The sequence below is a fragment of the Rutidosis leptorrhynchoides genome, chromosome 10, assembly GCF_046630445.1.
Source record: "Rutidosis leptorrhynchoides isolate AG116_Rl617_1_P2 chromosome 10, CSIRO_AGI_Rlap_v1, whole genome shotgun sequence".
Taxonomy (NCBI): Eukaryota; Viridiplantae; Streptophyta; class Magnoliopsida; order Asterales; family Asteraceae; genus Rutidosis; species Rutidosis leptorrhynchoides.
The window spans coordinates 325,909,111-325,928,175 of record NC_092342.1 but is presented as its reverse complement, the minus strand read 5'-3'; the positions used below and the strand labels follow the sequence as shown (position 1 = coordinate 325,928,175).

The following is a 19,065-nucleotide window of genomic DNA, read 5'->3' as shown; positions in this document are numbered from 1 at the left end:
GTTCGACAAAGGATAATGACGTTTCCGGTCACATGTGGTTTCAAAAGGAGTGACGTTAAAACTCGAATGAAAATCATTGTAGTACGAGGATTCGGTTTAAGGAAAAATACTTTTCTCAAGTAAATTTGAAGTTGGTAATACAAACTTGTATTATGGTTTCCAAGGTTTAAATCGCATGTTTGTTCGGTCCGTCGGGTTGTGGATGGTATGCGGTACTCATGTCTAAACGCTGTCCCGAGGCTTTTTGTAAGGTACTCCAAAATCTAGAAGTGAAACGAGGATCTCGATCCGAAACGAGGTACATCTCTTTAAGGTATATTGAACAAGTTTGCTAGGAATTGAAAACGTTAGCTAGGACAAGTTTCTCAAGACAATTCGCGTCGCGGAAGATTTATCGGTTTCCAAAAACGTTCGTCGGGGCAAGTTCTTATCGGGTTTTGAAAACGATTGTTAGGACTATCCACCCTCGCGGCGAATACTTGTATGACGTGAAGAGTCGCTCTCCATTGAGAATTTAGAATAAGGACCTCCTGAACCGGAAGTACGAGGGTGATGCAAGAGAAGTTCCCGCCCCGATGTGAGCATAACGAGTAAATTGTAGTTAGTCATTAAGACTGCGCGAGGACGAGCTAGTATACCCGTGTGACATACGGTTGAAGTCGAATGGAATCGGTAATTCATTCGGAAGCATAAATATAATTTGACAATAATTGAAGGTGTGCCCCCGGTATGGTTGTTATAAATATTCTCGGAGTTTTCGGATGTCCAAACCTGAAAAGATGAAGTCATGTACATGGCACATGGTGGTGTTTAGGTTGATCGAGTCTAACCACCATCACGCGTCACTAGAACTTTGGTATGTCTTACCGTAATATAACTACGTTGATCGAGTGTAGTTATATTATGCTAACTCATACCTCCATTCCCACATTACTCCATAGATTCTAGTTCGTGTCATCGCGAAAATCTAAAATGAACAAAATGTAACGACGTCTCAAACGTGACTCGTATTAAATCGAAATAGTTTCTACAACTCTAAAGAAGTGTTTCCCCGCGGGAAGTGTACAAATGATTGTTAACGTCAAATCGGTTCGAGTCAGACAAAAATGTATTCAGGTATGAAAAGAGTAACGAGTCATGATAACGAGTAGCACGCAACCGTGGTGATAAATGTTGATGACGATACTCATCTAGAGTAGTGACAGTGACTTTACAATATTCATGGATAGTAAGATGAGACGGGGGAAATAACAACCAAGGAGTCAGAGTTCCCGAACAAGTGTGACTAATGAAGTCGTCGTCATCCATACGTGTATGAATCAGGAATTTACGTGTGTTACCAAAAAGTGGCGGAATACGAGTTCGTATGATGAAGGTTGGGTACCATTAATAAGTTTGCCTAAGAATGATTCAAGTATAATGCACAAGTAGTCAAGTAAGTGCTATCTATAGCAAATGTATGTCAGAATGCAATGGCTAACTATCCGGTTGTAGTCTAGACTCACTAATGCGTCCTAACAACTCTGCTAGACACACTAATGCACGTCCTAGTTCCCTACAACCAACGCTCTGATACCATCTGTAGCGACCCAACCAAATCGTCATTGACGGCGCCGCTACTTAGGTCCCGTTGCGTGGTCATAGTCTCTATATGAGACGCGTTTGACCAAAATTATGTCGCATTCATTTGAAACGTGCATGACTTGCAAAGTTTAGTTCACCAAACGGATCGACAACAAGTTTAAGTTTACAAAAGTAGTAAAGTACAAATGAAATATCTTGCGACATAATTAGTTTAAAATCACAGTTGCTATAAATAGCGTAAGTATGTAAACAATATGTTTGAATCCAAAGGTGCTATCACTAGCGTATGCATGTATGTATGCTTGACTCCAAGCAAGAAATCAGAGTGTATGCATGTATGCTTGACCCCAAGCAAGTATGAATGTACGCGGAAGCATGTATCAAATAGCCATGTATGAACCTGAGAAACATATAGAAAACTGTCAACGAAAAACGTTGGTGAAATCATAGGTGTATTAGTAAATGTTATATTTTGAACCACAAGATTTAGTATTTCCATAAATTGATCATCCAAAAGTTGCATTCCAAAAGTTGGTTCGCGAGCACCCAATTATCAAGACTTAACGTTTCCTTCCATAGAACCCCATCACAATAGTGTTAGAACATACACTGTTTCCCGAAAATATATTTCATCCGTAGACGGTAGCGAACCGTCCGTAATGAGGGTTTGTCAAACCCGTATGGCCACACAATATAAGTTCTCGCTTACACCCTGCAAGTGTAACTAATGATAATCGAATTGAGGATTTTTGTTCTAACTCGCTGTGGAATGTTTGTTTTCCTTGTACTTGTGTTCAAAGTATAAAAGTATGTAGTATAAAACTATATATGTTTCTCATCCCATAATTTAAAAGTATAAAAGTTGTTGAAAGATGGGACTATGATCTCACCTCGAGTGCACGAGTATAAAAGTACTTCAACAAGTAAATGTGTGCATGAAAGTTGCTTAGCCTTGACCTAAACAAGTAAGTTATATCAATTAACCGGTTACGACACAAGGTCGGGTGAAATGTGTTCAATTAGTCCTATGGCTCGTTACGACTCGATTAAGTATAGCATGTGAATCACGTTGTCAAGTTTCATACAAGAAACAAGTATAAAAGCATGTTAGAATGATTGTATAAAAGTTTGGTTAAGTTTGACTAAAAGTCAAACTTGGTCAAAGTCAACGAAAAAGTCAACACGTTCGGGTTCGGTCCCGAACTATTTTTCTGAGGTTTTTATTCATATATAAGCATTTTAGAACAAGTTTCATGTGAATCGGAGGTCGGTAGCTAGTCAAACATTTCGCGTGAAATGTGACAAAGTGAGCAGAATCTGGCCAGGCGATTCTGCGCGCCGCGCGGGGATGTGGCGCGCCGCGCCACTACCTGGCCAGAGAATTCTGGTCAGTTTTTCCAAGTGTGCACGAACCAAAACCTTTTCCAACCAAATTCTTGACCCGCAAACACTTATAATGCCTATCATATATCGTCGAAAAGGTATTTTGACGAGGAATACAACTAACCATATATCATCAATCAAAAACATCATTTACAATAACTGAAAACTCGTCAATTGATCAAGAAAGGTTTATTTTCAAAGTTTCAAGTTCGTAAAACGTATTTTATGATTCGGGAATCCAATTTACACATACGATATGCCGTTTTGAAGGTAATGCAGCATACATTACTACTAAACACTAACAATTAACACTCCATGGCATTTAAGCATCCAAAAGTTCATGTCAAGAACTATCAAACCCTAGTCAAACATCACAAAATCATTAATCGGGTTTTTGAAGTTTTCTTAATCAACCTACACATCCAAATGTGGCTAATGATACTAGTAACACAATTAAAACATGCACTTTAACAATCTAACAACATTAACTCATCCAAAATCAAGGATTAAGCAAACCCATTTCAAAAACTCAAACTAGTTACTCCAAACCACAAATCGAGCAAACAAAACATATATTCATGTTACACACGAGCCATAGACACTAACTAACACAATTTCAAGTATATAAAACGAATTTAGAGAAATTTAGTGTTTTAGAAATGTTACCCAAAATGGATGAAATTGGTACCAAATCGAAGAGGATGATGAGAGGATCACGAATATGTAATTTGTTTTGAAGTTTGCTTCCCGATCCGAATTTAGATGATGAATTATGTTTGTGTTCTTGAGAGAAAAAAGAAAGAAAGAGAGAGAGAGAGAGAGAGGGATTGAATGGTGGTGATTGGGGTGGACTAGTTGACCTAGTCAACTAGTTTGCCCCGTGTCAATTTTAGTCCCTCGAGTTTAGAAGCGGGTGCGGGATTTAACCGATCGAATATTTTTAAAACGCAAGTTAACGAGAGATGTTGTAATCGAGTAACGGGATTATCAAGAACACTAGTTAATGAAGTGTACAAATATAGGTGACGAGAGATGTCATTAAAAAAAAAGAGACGGTGTTAAAATAAATTTAACGGAAAAACGCGGGATGTTACATGGTAGTGGAGAATAAATGAAATCAAACACAGTGACTTTGATAATTGATTCAAATTGTCACGGACTTAATAAACTAATAGTGTGCCGACAGTTTATATGGGGTATTATATAGTGTCCCGTTGTAAATTAGTGGCGTATAAAAGTTCTCAGAAAAATCGCATATTTTTAAGTTAACTATATTTATTTATCTTGGTCATTATGATATAAAATTTGTTCATTAACTATTAAATAAAAATTCATTAATTATTCACTCCCAATCCTAAGTAAAATATAGTTAGTCTTAAAATTTATCAAGTAACTTCTAAATATATTATTAATAAGCCTATAGTTTATAAAACTCATTTTCGGATCACCGTTTATTTTAAAATCACATAAATTCCTTTTTAACTCGTTTACTATCAATCGAATGACACTTGTGCGTTACCGTCGTTTACTAAATAGATTCGAGTCACAAAATATATATTTAATATACTTTATTAATAGATATGTTTTAAATAATATTTATTATATTTTTATTTTATTTTACATAATTAATTTTACTATCAACAACATATAACATTTCAAATTATATTTCAAATTATTATTTATATATATACACACATATCTATTTACAATTAATTGTTCGTGAATCGTCGGGAATGGTCGAAGGTCAAGTGAATATATGAAACAGTTCAAAATTTTTGAGACTCAACATAACAGACTTTTCTTATCATGTCGAAACCATATAAAGATTAAGTTTAAATTTGGTCAAAAATTTTCGGGTCGTCACAATACCTACCCGTTAAAGAAATTTCGTCCCAAAATTTAAGTGGGATCATCATGGCTAACAATAATAATGTTTTCCTGACGAATATGAGCTGATAAATAGAGTTTTATTACTGTTGAGTAATACGGATAAGATAATTCGATTACTCGAAGAGTACGAGTGAAGTTATCACAAAAGAGTGAAATGAGTAAATGTAGGTTCGTCTTAACCGGTGACGTAGTCACGGTTGATTTCCTGAATTCAAGGGAAAAGATAGGACTGTCAAGAAAATATATTCTTGCTATGTTTATAGATTAGATAGAATGTAAGAGTCGTGTAACATGGCACATGATGATGTTATGATCTGTGAATCATTACTATCCATTAGAAACTTAGCATGACTTACTATAATATAATCACGTTGATCAAGTGTCATTATATTATACTAACTCATGCATCAATTTCCAATACTACTTCAAAATCATTCATAATTCAAATTCGAATTTTTCAAAATTTTAGAAACTAAAACAGTCTCTTTTATGATATAATACAAATAACGCGAAGAGATGAATAATATCGGATCAGAATATTTATGAAGATATCTCCAGAAATATTGAGGATATTTATAACGAAAGATACTATAATATCTTAGAATTTCTAAGATCGAAGGATGATGAAGAAGATCTGTCCTTAAAGGTTTAGAGTCAGGAGCAAGGTATTCGCTAAAGACTTCAGCAGATGCTGAATCATTTAGATTCTTTAAAGGCAGATTTGGTCACTGTGATTTTTCCACAGCCTCCTTCATAGTTTCGCATAATCCGCTTTCTAGTTCCAACATTTCTGAGCTTTGCTAACATACGATTCTTTATCATCAAACTTTTGACAGTAAAAGTCATTAACAGTTTTCACTGCTTTATCAGCTTTCTCAAAATTCAAGGAACTGATTCGTAGACTAGAGTGCTTTTCAGAATTGAAGTTCAAAATTCTAAGAGATAATTGTTATAATTGTACATATAACTGTTGATGTAGACATGATGCGAGATTTCAAAATACTGATTGCTAATTCCCGATAATTGGTATGGCGATTCTCGTTATAAGGTGCTGATGAGTATATGATAGAGTTTCGATAAAGATAACGATTTTTCGAAAAGCTAAAGATCTATAAAATTGTTGGTAAGTTTACTGCTAATGTGGCGGAATATAAACGGTTCCCTAATAACGATGACGAAAAGCAAACTTATATATCAAGATTATAATAAAGCTAATCCGAATAAAAATCGAAGTTGATTTGTTGGAGCTGTGACAAAATTGGCTAATTTGGAAAGGGATTATACGGCCATTTTCGGTAATAACAACGTCAAAGGAGCTAACACAGATACGTGTTAAACGTTTACTCAGGTTCCGAGTGTTTTCAGGTACATAACTATATGCATCAATCTTTTCTTCCGTAGACGAGGTCCGGTTAGTTCATCCTCTCGATTAAGGTGTTTTCAAGAATCATGAATGGTTTGAACGCAGATTGTAATCGTCAAATTACAAATGAGGTTTAAGATGAAATCAAGTGGCAAACTTGAAGAATTGTTTAGTTTCATATGTTATAATCAATATTTTAATTTATTTTAATTGTCCAATGTTGGCAGTCCACAGTCGATAGTCCACAGTTAACAGTCCAATAATTCATATATAGTTTAATATATAATATTTGAATTAATTAATACGTGTCGTGACCCGTTATACACATGTCTCAGACTCGATCACAACTCAAAGTATATATATTATTATAGAATCAACCTCAACCTTGTATAGCCAACTCTAGCATTACATCATATAGAGTGTCTATGGTGATTCCAAATAATATATATAGATGCGTCGATATGATATGTCAAAACTTTGTATACATGTCCCGATATTTAAAGTGCGTAAAATAAATAACAGAAATTAAATGACGATAAATAAAATTGCGAGAATTAAAATTGCGATAATTAAAATGTAATACGGAATTAACAGTTAGCTAGGAACAGTTAGCTAGGATTTTGTTAGCGTGGATTCTTAACAAAATTTCTCATAGTTAATTTGTTTGTTTCTAACAAATTTTTTTTTTGTCCAATGTTTTCTTCATTATGCCACTTGTTGGATTCTGATATGTCAAAATCCAAATATGAAATTGAAAGAAAATGGTTATTCTGCGGTGAACGGATACGTATATCTGTAGATGTAAAAAGAATAGTAAATAACTGTTGAATCAGATTCGAAGAATGTACATTGTAACTTATTAAGGTGAAATCTAAATATTCCTCGGGTATTATCTACTCGTTAAAATATTTTCACCATTAACAGTTTGTACAAAAGAATTTTTAATTACAATCTTTATAAAAACATATATACATATATATTTTCTTCAGATGTAATCATGGATTTAATGAGTTAATATGATATTAATCTCATTTGATTTATCGTTAGAACTAGAACACATAATCTCTAAAATAATAGAAATTATATAATCGTCATGTAGAACGAAGATAAATGATGTAGAACGATGATTATGCTCGAGGTACATAATGAGATGTTGAGGCGTTTGATGTTGAAACTTGGGTTGTTGGTAGTACTGGTACTGTTATTGATGGTACTGTTGGTGCCGATGATGTTGCTGAAGCTGGTAATTTTTGCACCACATTCTCTAAATTGATTACTCGAGCGCGAAGTTCGTTGACTTCTTCTATTATTTCGGGATGATTGTCAGTCGGAACGAGCGGATGAATAAGGTTCAGAATTTGAGATAGTATATAATCATGATGAGATACTCTGGAAATGAGAGAGAAAATGGTATTACGGACAGGTTCGCCGGTAAGTGCTTCAGGTTCATCGTCAAGAGGTGAATTCGGTTGACGGAAAGGATCACCTTCTTCTTGTCTCCAATGATTAAGTAGACTACGAACCCATCAGATGAATTGGGGATGGCTGATTGGTTGATTCATTCTGGTGACATTGCTTCCGGAGCTTAGGTGAACATCCATGTCAGAATAGCTGTCAGATTCCGAAGAACTTGAACTAGTGGCTAGTTCCATTTCGTACGATTGAGTAAAGGGTTTTTCGGTATAAAATGATTTTCGGCTATCGGATGGTATTCTAATTACATAGAATATATATATATATATAGAATAAAAGATTTCGTAGAATACGGAGGAATTTACGGAATATGTCAGGCAAAGTTTACAGTAACAGATACACTAAGATATGAATTTTGTCTATACACTATTCATGCAATCAATGCAGTAAGATGTGTCTAGACTAAGAATGATAAGCAAATGATTCCCTAAGAATGATAAGCAGGTAATTTTCGACACAAAATGATAAGCAAAACTTTTGACATGTAGACACGGTCGAAGTCCAGACCCACTAATGCATCTAAACAACTATCAGTTAGACACACTAATGCAAGACCTGGTTCGCTAAGACCATCACTCTGATACCAACTCTAATGACCCATCCTAATCCATCCAGACGAATACATTACATTTGGTTACATCGCGAGGTACTTGACCTCTATATGATACATTTTACAAACATTGCATTCGTTTTTAAAAGACAAACTTTCATTACATCGAAAGTTGACGGCATGCATACAATTTCATAATATATCCAACTATAATTGACTTAATAATAATCTTGATGAACTTGATGACTCGAATGCTACGTCTTTTGAAATATGTCATGAATGACTCCAAGTAATATCTCTAATATGAGAAAATGCACAGTGAAAGATTTCTTTCATACCTGAGAATAAACATGCTTTCAAGTGTCAACCAAAAGGTTGGTGAGTTCATTAGTTTATCATAATCAATCATTTTCATCATTTTAATAGACCACAAGATTTTCATTTCCATTTCTCATAAATATACGTCCCATACATAGAGATAAAAATCATTCATATGGTGAACACCTAGTAACCGACATTAACAAGATGCATATATAAGAATATCCCCATCATTCCGGGACACCCTTCGGATATGATATAAATTTCGAAGTACTAAAGCATCCGGTACTTTGGATGGGGTTTGTTAGGCCCAATAGATCTATCTTTAGGATTCGCGTCAATTAGGGTGTCTGTTCCCTAATTCTTAGATTACAAGACTTAATAAAAAGGGGCATATTCGATTTCGATAATTCAACCATAGAATGTAGTTTCACGTACTTGTGTCTATTTTGTAAATCATTTATAAAACCTGCATGTATTCTCATCCCAAAAATATTAGATTTTAAAAGTGGGACTATAACTCACTTTCACAGATTTTTACTTCGTCGGGAAGTAAGACTTGGCCACTGGTTGATTCACGAACCTATAACAATATATACATATATATCAAAGTATGTTCAAAATATATTTACAACACTTTTAATACATTTTGATGTTTTAAGTTTATTAAGTCAGTTGTCCTCGTTAGTAACCTACAACTAGTTGTCCACAGTTAGATGTACAGAAATAAATCGATAAATATTATCTTGAATCAATCCACGACCCAGTGTATACGTATCTCAGTATTGATCACAACTCAAACTATATATATATATTTTGGAATCAACCTCAACCCTGTATAGCTAACTCCAACATTCACATATAGAGTGTCTATGGTTGTTCCGCAATATATATATATAGATGGGTCGACATGATAGGTCGAAACATTGTATACGTGTCTATGGTATCTCAAAATTACATAATATACAATATAAGTTGATTAGGTTATGGTTGGAATAGATTTATTACTAACTTTCACGTAGGTAAAATGAGTAGTTTTTATCAATCTTGTTTTACTCGCCATTTCTTCGTTTCTAATCCGTTTTGAGTGATTCCAGTGGCCACGGTTTCGTATTGAACTTAACTTTATGAATCTAAAAGAAAAAGTATAAGTTTATAGTCAAAAATACAAGTTACAAGTCGTTTTTGAAAGAGGTAGTCATTTCCGTCGAAAGAACGACATCTTGATGACCATTTTGAAAAACATACTTTCACTTTGAGTTTAACCATGATTTTTGGATATAGTTTCATGTTCATAAGAAAAATCATTTTTCCAGAAGTATAGCTTTTAAATCAAAGTTCTTCTTAGCTTTTAATTATCCCAACCAAAACAGCCCCCGGTTTTACTACGACGGCGTATATCCAGTTTTATGGTGTTTATCGTGTTTTCGGGTTTTAAATTATTAAGTTAGCATATCATATAGATATAGAACATGTGTTTAGTTGATTTTAAAAGTCAAGTTAGAAGGATTAACTTTTGTTTGCGAACAAGTTTAGAATTAACTAAACTATGTTCTAGTGATTACAAGTTTAAACCTTCGAATAAGATAGCTTTATATGTATGAATCGAATGATGTTATGAATATCATTACTACCTCAAGTTTTCTGGATAAAGCTACTGGAAATGAGAAAAATAGATCTAGCTTCAAAGGATCCTTGGATGGCTTGAAAGTTCTTGAAGCAGAATCATGACACGAAAACAGTTCAAGTATGATTTTCACTCGAAATAAGATTGTTATAGTTATAGAAATTGAATCAAAGTTTGAATATGAGTATTACCTTGTATTATAAAGATATCTTACTGTAAATAAGAAAGATTTTTTGAGGTTGTATGATCACTCTACAAGATTGGAAGTAAGCTAGCAAACTTGGAAGTATTCTTGATTTTATGAAACTAGAACTTGTAGAATTTATGAAGAACACTTAGAACTTGAAGATAGAACTTGAGAGAGATTAATTAGATGAAGAAAATTGAAGAATGAAAGTGTTTGTAGGTGTTTTTGGTCGTTGGTGTATGGATTAGATATAAAGGATATGTAATTTGTTTTCATGTAAATAAGTCATGAATGATTACTCATATTTTTGTAATTTTATGAGATATTTCATGCTAGTTGCCAAATGATGGTTCCCACATGTGTTAGGTGACTCACATGGGCTGCTAAGAGCCGATCATTGGAGTGTATATACCAATAGTACATACATCTAAAAGCTGTGTATTGTACGAGTACAAATACGGGTGCATACGAGTAGAATTGTTGATGAAACTGAACGAGGAAGTAATTGTAAGCATTTTTGTTAAGTAGAAGTATTTTGATAAGTGTCTTGAAGTATTTCAAAAGTGTATGAATACATATTAAAACACTACATGTATATACATTTTAACTGAGTCGTTAAGTCATCGTTAGTCGTTACATGTAAGTGTTGTTTTGAAACCTTTAGGTTAACGATCTTGTTAAATGTTGTTAACCCAATGTTTATAATATCAAAAGAGATTTTAAATTATTATATTATCATGATATTATGATGTACGAATATATCTTAATATGATATATATAAATTAAATGTCGTTACAACGATAATCGTTACATATATGTCTCGTTTCAAAATCATTAAGTTAGTAGTCTTGTTTTTACATATGTAGTTCATTGTTAATATACTTAATGATATGTTTACTTATCATAATATCATGTTAACTATATATATAACCATATATATGTCATCATATAATTTTTACAAGTTTTAACGTTCGTGAATCACCGGTCAACTTGGGTGGTCAATTGTCTATATGAAACCTATTTCAATTAATCAAGTCTTAACAAGTTTGATTGCTTAACATGTTGGAAACACTTAATCATGTAAAATAACAATTTCATTTAATATATATATAAACATGGAAAAGTTCGGGTCACTACAAAAAGGATGAAGGTGATGATCATGAATCTTAGATATATATATTTGTAGATGATCATGCGTATGTATAAGTATATGTATATGTATATGTATATGTATATGTATATGTATATGCATATGAATAAGTAATATGTATGAATATATATAAGGGAATGAGATATAAGTTAGTGTTAACAAAAGTAAAACAATAATCTAAAATTATAATAGAAGTTGCAAGTGGGTTTTTACATTTGATAGAAGAAACAGAGAATGAAATTGGTGACTCCTAGTGATGGAGATTTGCCATGCATATATATAACTATTTTATGTATGGTAGTGGAGAATAAATGAAATCAAACACAGTGACTTTGATAATTGATTCAAATTGTCACGGACTAAATAAACTAATAGTGTGCCGACAGTTTATATGGGTTATTATATCGTGTCCCGTTGTAAATTAGTGGCGTATAAAAGTTCTCAGAAAAATCCCATATTTTTAAGTTAACTATATTTATTTATCTTGATCATTATGGTATAAAATTTGGTCATTAACTATTAAATAAAAATTACATTAATTATTCACTCCCAATCCTAAGTAAAATATAGTTAGTCTTAAAATTTATCAAGTAACTTCTAAATATATTATTAATAAGCCTATAGTTTATAAAACTCATTTTCGGATCACCGTTTATTTTAAAATCACATAAATTCCTTTTTAACTCGTTTACTATCAATCGAATGACACTTGTGCGTTACCGTCGTTTACTAAATAGATTCGAGTCACAAAATATATATTTAATATACTTTATTTATAGATATGTTTTAAATAATATTTATTATATTTTTATTTTATTTTACATAATTAATTTTACAATCAACAACATATAACATTTCAAATTATATTTCGAATTATTATTTATATATATACACACATATCTATTTACAATTAATTGTTCGTGAATCATCGGGAATGGTCGAAGGTCAATTGAATATATGAAACAGTTCAAAATTTTTGAGACTCAACATAACAGACTTTTCTTATCATGTCGAAACCATATAAAGATTAAGTTTAAATTTGGTCGAAAATTTCCGGGTCGTCACAACAATAGCCTTCACTTATGTAAAAGGTGTCGAGGACATAGACGCTATGGAAACCATAAAGATCATAAATGAGGTAAGAGTTGAATGTTCGAGTGAATCAATTGCAATACCTACTGATGTTAGATACGACAAGAACTGTAAGGAGGTTGTGGATAAGGTTATTCGTAAATATGGTTGCATCGATATCCTAGTGAACCATCCTGTGATTCAGTATTACACATATTCCTATTCATTAGACGAGATTACAGAAGAGAGACTCAAAAAGGTGTTTGAGACCAACATTTTCTCTTATTTCTACATGTCAAGGTGTGTTTATCGATCATCTCTTAACTTTTGGTTATATTTTCTCTTTGGGTTCTGTTAACTAGTTGGGTTAAGTTGTGCAGGCATGCTTTGAAGCACATGAAAGAAGGAAGCATCATTATAAATACTACATCAAAATTAGCATATATACCTAACCCGCCAAATTTTCTTGATTACACTTCAACAAAGGGAGCCATAGTGTCTTTCACAAGGGGTCTCGCATTGCATCTAGTCAACAAGAAGATTCGTGTCAATGGTGTGGCTCCTGGCCCTATATGGACACCACTAGAAGCAGCAGCACTCAATCAATATGATATTGCAATGTTTGGGTCAAGTGTGCCCATGAATCGGGCGGGTCAACCTTATGAGGTTGCTCCATCGTAAGTGTTCCTTGCATCTCAGGACTCTTCCTACTTCACTGGCCAAGTTCTGCATCCTAATGGTAAAAACATCATATCACTGTTGGTTATTAATGCCCAAGACACAACTTATGTCTATACTACTAATAACATTTGAACCTATAGGGTCACACACAATGAGCAAATAAATATCAATTACATATTTGAATATGATTCTTATATTACAACCTTATTATACATATTGTGTCATTGTTATTTAATAGAAATAATAATACTACAATTATATATAAACAAATATCCATATATATGTATAGAGATATCTATGTGTTGGATAACAAAGTAACATTTGTTACTTGTTTCTATCTTGTAATTTATATAAAATGTACAAGTATACATTATCAAAGACATTATTAAAAGCTATCCATACACACTGTTTTATTCACTATGTTTAATAAATAAATGTGCATTATAAACTTATAATGGAAGTCATTATGACCTTACACTAATTGGTGGAAGAAAAGAAAAAGTGAAATGATGAACCATGATGGCTTAGTTGTTGTAGTTTTTTTTAAAATGTAAGAGAACATACGTATACTACTTACAAGTTAGAAAACACATACACACTTACAAGTCTCAAGATGTTATCTTTCTTTATTTAAAAGGTTCTAAGTATTCTTTCATATCTGAAGGATTAATAAGAAAACAAGATAGAATTAAAACAAGAAATAAGAAAGGTTGTTTCTTATACTTGTTTTCAAGGGTTGTGAAGGACTAGCATCCGGTTGATATTGAAGTTTGCTTTCGTGTGGATTACCGATAGAGGGAGGCTACTTTGGTTCCTAAATTCTTAGCATCCATAACTTCACAAGTTCAATGAAACAACCCAACCCGTATTCCATACGATAATTTTTTTTAAAATAATACACATTTACGCTCCAATTAAACGTGTAAACCATTCCACAAAGTTCATTTAAACGTACAACAATTTAAATGTTTACAAAAGGCACGAAGGCCATTAATTAAGCTCAATACAAGTTTGACCCACTACAAATGATAGTGTATAATCCAAATGACACTTGAGCATGGTTTAGGACTAAACTACCCAAAACGTTAGGCCAACTTCCAAGCTTCAACAAAACATCATCAAGGGCCACCTAATGCCCGATAACCCCTTTGCCCTTATCTGCACCTGCGACTAAAAAGATAAACAACGAGAGGGGTAAGCTAACGCTTAGTGAATGCAATAATTATACATGTTCATATATAACCTACTTACTTGCATCACTTACACAATACCGTACACAAGCTAGCAATTCGACAACTATGCAAACATTAAGCATAAACCAAGATCCGCAATTCACAAGAAGCTAGCGTCAACCATGGTTATCCACATTCACACAACCATGTTTATCCAATCATACAAGGGAATGGTACATGAAAGCCCCTTGGAGTTCATAACATCCATTAGTGTTACTTAAACACCGCGTATTTACTAATCTCCCGGGTGATGTCTTGAACACCGCGACTAACTCGCTCTCATGACAATGTGGCGTCTTAAACACCGCGACGAATCCACACGTCAATCAAAACAATGAGTGGTGTCTTGAACACCGCGACTATTCCACTCTCATGACAATGTGGCATCTTAAACACCGCGACAATACCACATGTCAATCAACAATGAGTAGTGTCTTAAACACCGCGACAATACTACTCGCTACTAGAATGTGGTGTCTTGAACACCGCAACAATTCCACATTCATACCACACAAATAAATACATTATATACGTACACGCATAATTATTCCACTCACCTTGACACAAGGATGATGACTATGCACTTCTAAACTTTAAAGCAATGTACCTAATACATTAAGTACAATTTCAATACACAAACTAGTGGAATTAACCACATTACACATACTTGAGCATTTAATGACCCAATTCACATTAAATGACTCGACCACACCAATACCGCCCTTAAATGGCCAAGACCCGACTTTAATCACTAAAGCTAGTGCATTAAAGTCTACTAACTTCAATTAACACAAACTTAGGGTAATTCATACCCATTTCACCCAAACTAGGTCAACTAGTACATTTTTGACCCATTTTAATTACTTAGCCTCACAATCAAGCCAAACTTACCCATTAACACTTCTTTCATAAATCTAAAAGTGTATTAGTGACTAGCAACACCATTTGACACTTATAACCCCAAATCACAAGACCAAAACCCTAGTTTGTGGCTATTAGGGTTTCATTACAAAAACATAACCCAAATTCACCCATTTTACCCTCAAATGGGTCATACAAGTCTCTAGTAACCAAAACCTTAGCCATTAACTAATTAAAACATAAAGTTAGAACTTACCGAGACTATCAATGTGTAGCTAGAGACACAAGGAACAACTTTAAATCTTGCTCCAAGGTTTGATTCACAATTCTCCAACTCCAAATCTTAAATTTAATCTAAATGGGTTTTGTGTTTTGGGATAGAAAATGGAAAGAAAAGAGAAAAAGAAATGAATTAAATGAACAAGTGGTGGAGATTTAATGCTCCCATCAGATCTACACATTAAATTACCAATTTTCCCCTTGAAATCCCTTAAAAAGAGCAAAGTCCAAAATCTGTCCAGCAGGACTGCCGCGGCGCGGCTCATTCATCGCGGCACGATGTATAAAGGGAAATTCGACCCTTCTTAACCCATTTTATGATCCAGGTTTGCTTGATATGCCGCGGCGCGAGACCCTTTATCGCGGCGCGGCGAACAATGTGCACCAGTGATCCTATTTAAACCCATTCCAGACTCAAATTTGTTTCCATTGTCGCGGCGCGACCAAGGCCATCGCGGCGCGGCTTAAGGCTGTACCTGAACAGCTCGACAACCTTAAACAAATTTCGATTTTATTTAATTTGTACATTCCAAACCCGCTTCCTATATTCACCTAGCCTTCACCAATAGTCTCACAAGACTTAACGCTAACAAAACCCATGTTTAAACTTATATATGCACACATTATCAAGTATACATATATGTATATATATATATATCTACACATATATTCATACATTTACGCATAAGCTAACGAGTTATAAACGTACAAATGATTAAGTATGTACCTTTCGATACGTACGGGAAAACGGGATGTTACATTCAAAGTCTTCAAAGGTTGTAGTCTTTAAACTCACTATTTATTATTTAGTTTTCTTAACAACATGCAATTGGATCCTTGATGGGGAGTTTTTGAAAGGTTTAAAAATTATTGTATATGCTTCCGCTGCTAAATAATTTTATGAATATTCATACAAACCCCTTCAGTGGTATCAGAGCCACTTTTGCATGTGTTAAGAAACTTATGTTATATACAATAAGAACTTGTTCTTATTATTAGAAATGAACAACTTTTATTCTAAAAGAAAAGGTTGTAGATTTCTAAAATGCAACTTAGGTATTTTATTTGCTACAATCATACCTTTTACATGCATGTATGGTTGTAGAAGTTGCTATATATATAAGTTGATATATTAAGTTGCATGGTGCATAGAAAGCCTTTAGACCATTTTGTGATGTTTGGTTGTGTTGAAAATCGATTGGGTTGTAATTATTCTTTCATTTATAATGGTTTGTAATAATTTTATTTTTCATATTTTTATTTATTTTTGAGATGTAAAAGTACTAGTGTAAACTTGTATATTTTATCTATAAAAGTGTAACAAGACATGAAGAAAATTCAAGATGGAGTTCTAAGCAATTTTTGAGCCATTTGCAACACCAAATGTTGATTAGGCAAGTGGGAGCTTCAAGACATCACAATGGTGCATGGATATTTGTTATGTCCTTAGATTGACTCGGTCCCTTCGTTTGGCTCACGAAAACCGATTAGGAAAAGGCTTGGTTATGCACCTATTAATTGTTGTGTTTATGTTTGTATGTTGCATGTTTGAATATAGGATATTTGCATGCTAGAAAATATTTTTTTTTAACAAATTAAACACAATTAAGAGTTTGCTAAATTTATATATAATTTTGAAAATGGTTTTTCATAAAAGTATAAAATGAGTTTTAATAAAAAGGAGTTTTTACATAAAGCTCAAAATTGACATTAAAATTATGAATTTAATAAATTTAAACCAAACTCTTGTGTAAAGTTTTAAATAAAATGAGTTTTATTAAAAACTAAAATTGGTCTTAAGTTAGCGCGCTCAATATATACATATTAATATAGGATATTAGTTTAAAATTGGACACGCCGTGAGTGACTAAAATAGAGATTCTATAAACTCAAGACCAACATATAAAATATGATTTTATCTAAAGTATACGTATAATATATTGTTGAATGCATGCAACAATTATTATACGAAATGTTTTGTCAAATTGAAATAATACAAAACACAAAATCCCTTTTAAAATGTAAGTTTATGCCATCCTTTTTTAAGACACTCGCTTGTCATTTGTACGTAGTTATGGAGAGAGCATCAGCCAACCACCACGGTCGTCTTGTGATTACCGAGATGGTGTTTCGCGATTCCCATGACAGTCTTGGGCCGAACATCATAGTTTTTAAATAGGACAACTTAATTGGTGCTTCTTGTGGAGAGAGCATCAGCCAAACACAAGAGGCCCAAGGCATAGATGGGATTAAACATACCAGTTGACAGTTGTTGTTAAGAATCCCATTAAGATATAGAAATTGTATTAGACTTGCAATTGGTAATCGCTACCTACCTTGTTGATTTAAATTTAGTGGAGAGAGCATCAGCCAACCATTCAAGGTTAAATGTAACTTGGATTCTAGCCTTTAACAAATTAATTTTTCATAAGAAAGTTAGGGTAATTAATTATTAAAGGATCAAATATTAAAATACTAAAAGAACTTTGTTAATTTTGTAGATGTCACCCAATGCAACTACACCCATTCACCACCCTTCTCTAAGATCTGTCTTAGAGAAGGAAAAACTCAATGATACGAACTTCTTAGACTGGTATTGTAATTTGAGAATTGTTCTCAAAGTCGAAAAGAAGTCGTATATACTTGATGGAGCCGTTCTCGAGGAACCCCCTGCTAATGCCACTAAGAGCATCTGAGATGCTTGGACTAAGCACACAGATGACTCCACAGAGGTAGCATGCCTCATGTTAGCCACCATGATTCCAGACTTGCAAAAGGACCTGGAACATCATGATGCCTTTGAGATGCTTAAGCAGCTAAAGGAAATGTTCCAACAACAAGCTAGGTAACAACGCTTTGAAACTATCAGAGCGTTACACGCATGCAAGATGGCAGAGGGGACATCTGTAAGCTCTTATGTTCTGAAAATGAAGAGCTACATAGATCAACTTGAGAGGCTTGGATCTTCCATTAGTCCTGAGTTGGCAATAGACTTGATCCTCAACTCACTACCAAAGTCATATGATCAGTTCATCTTGAACTACAATATGAACAATTGGGAGAAATCTATCTCGGAGTTGCATTTAATGCTTAAGACTGCCGAGAAGAATATTCCATCCAAAACCTCTAAAGTCCTCATGATTCGGGAAGGAAAAATCAAGAAGCCACAAGCCAAAGGAAAAGGTAAAGGCAAACCTAAGAGTCAAGGCAACTACAAAGGCAAAAAGTTTGTCCCAAAGGATTCTGTCAAAAAGAAAGAAAAACCTGCCAAAGATGCCACTTGTTTCCATTGTGGAGAAATTGGTCATTGGAAGCGAAAATGTCCGACTTACCTTGCAGAGTTTAAAAAAACAAAGGCTAGCAATGCTAGCACCTCAGGTATCTATATAATAGAACTATTTGCTTTCTCTAGTAAT

The 19,065-nt window shown here is 33.7% G+C and overlaps 1 pseudogene; it reads left to right on the top strand.

Moving 5' to 3' along the window:
- LOC139871314 (glucose and ribitol dehydrogenase-like) overlaps positions 1-18,345 on the top strand; it is a 42,117-nt pseudogene extending 23,772 nt beyond the window's left edge.
- The last annotated feature ends 720 nt before the right edge of the window (positions 18,346-19,065 follow it).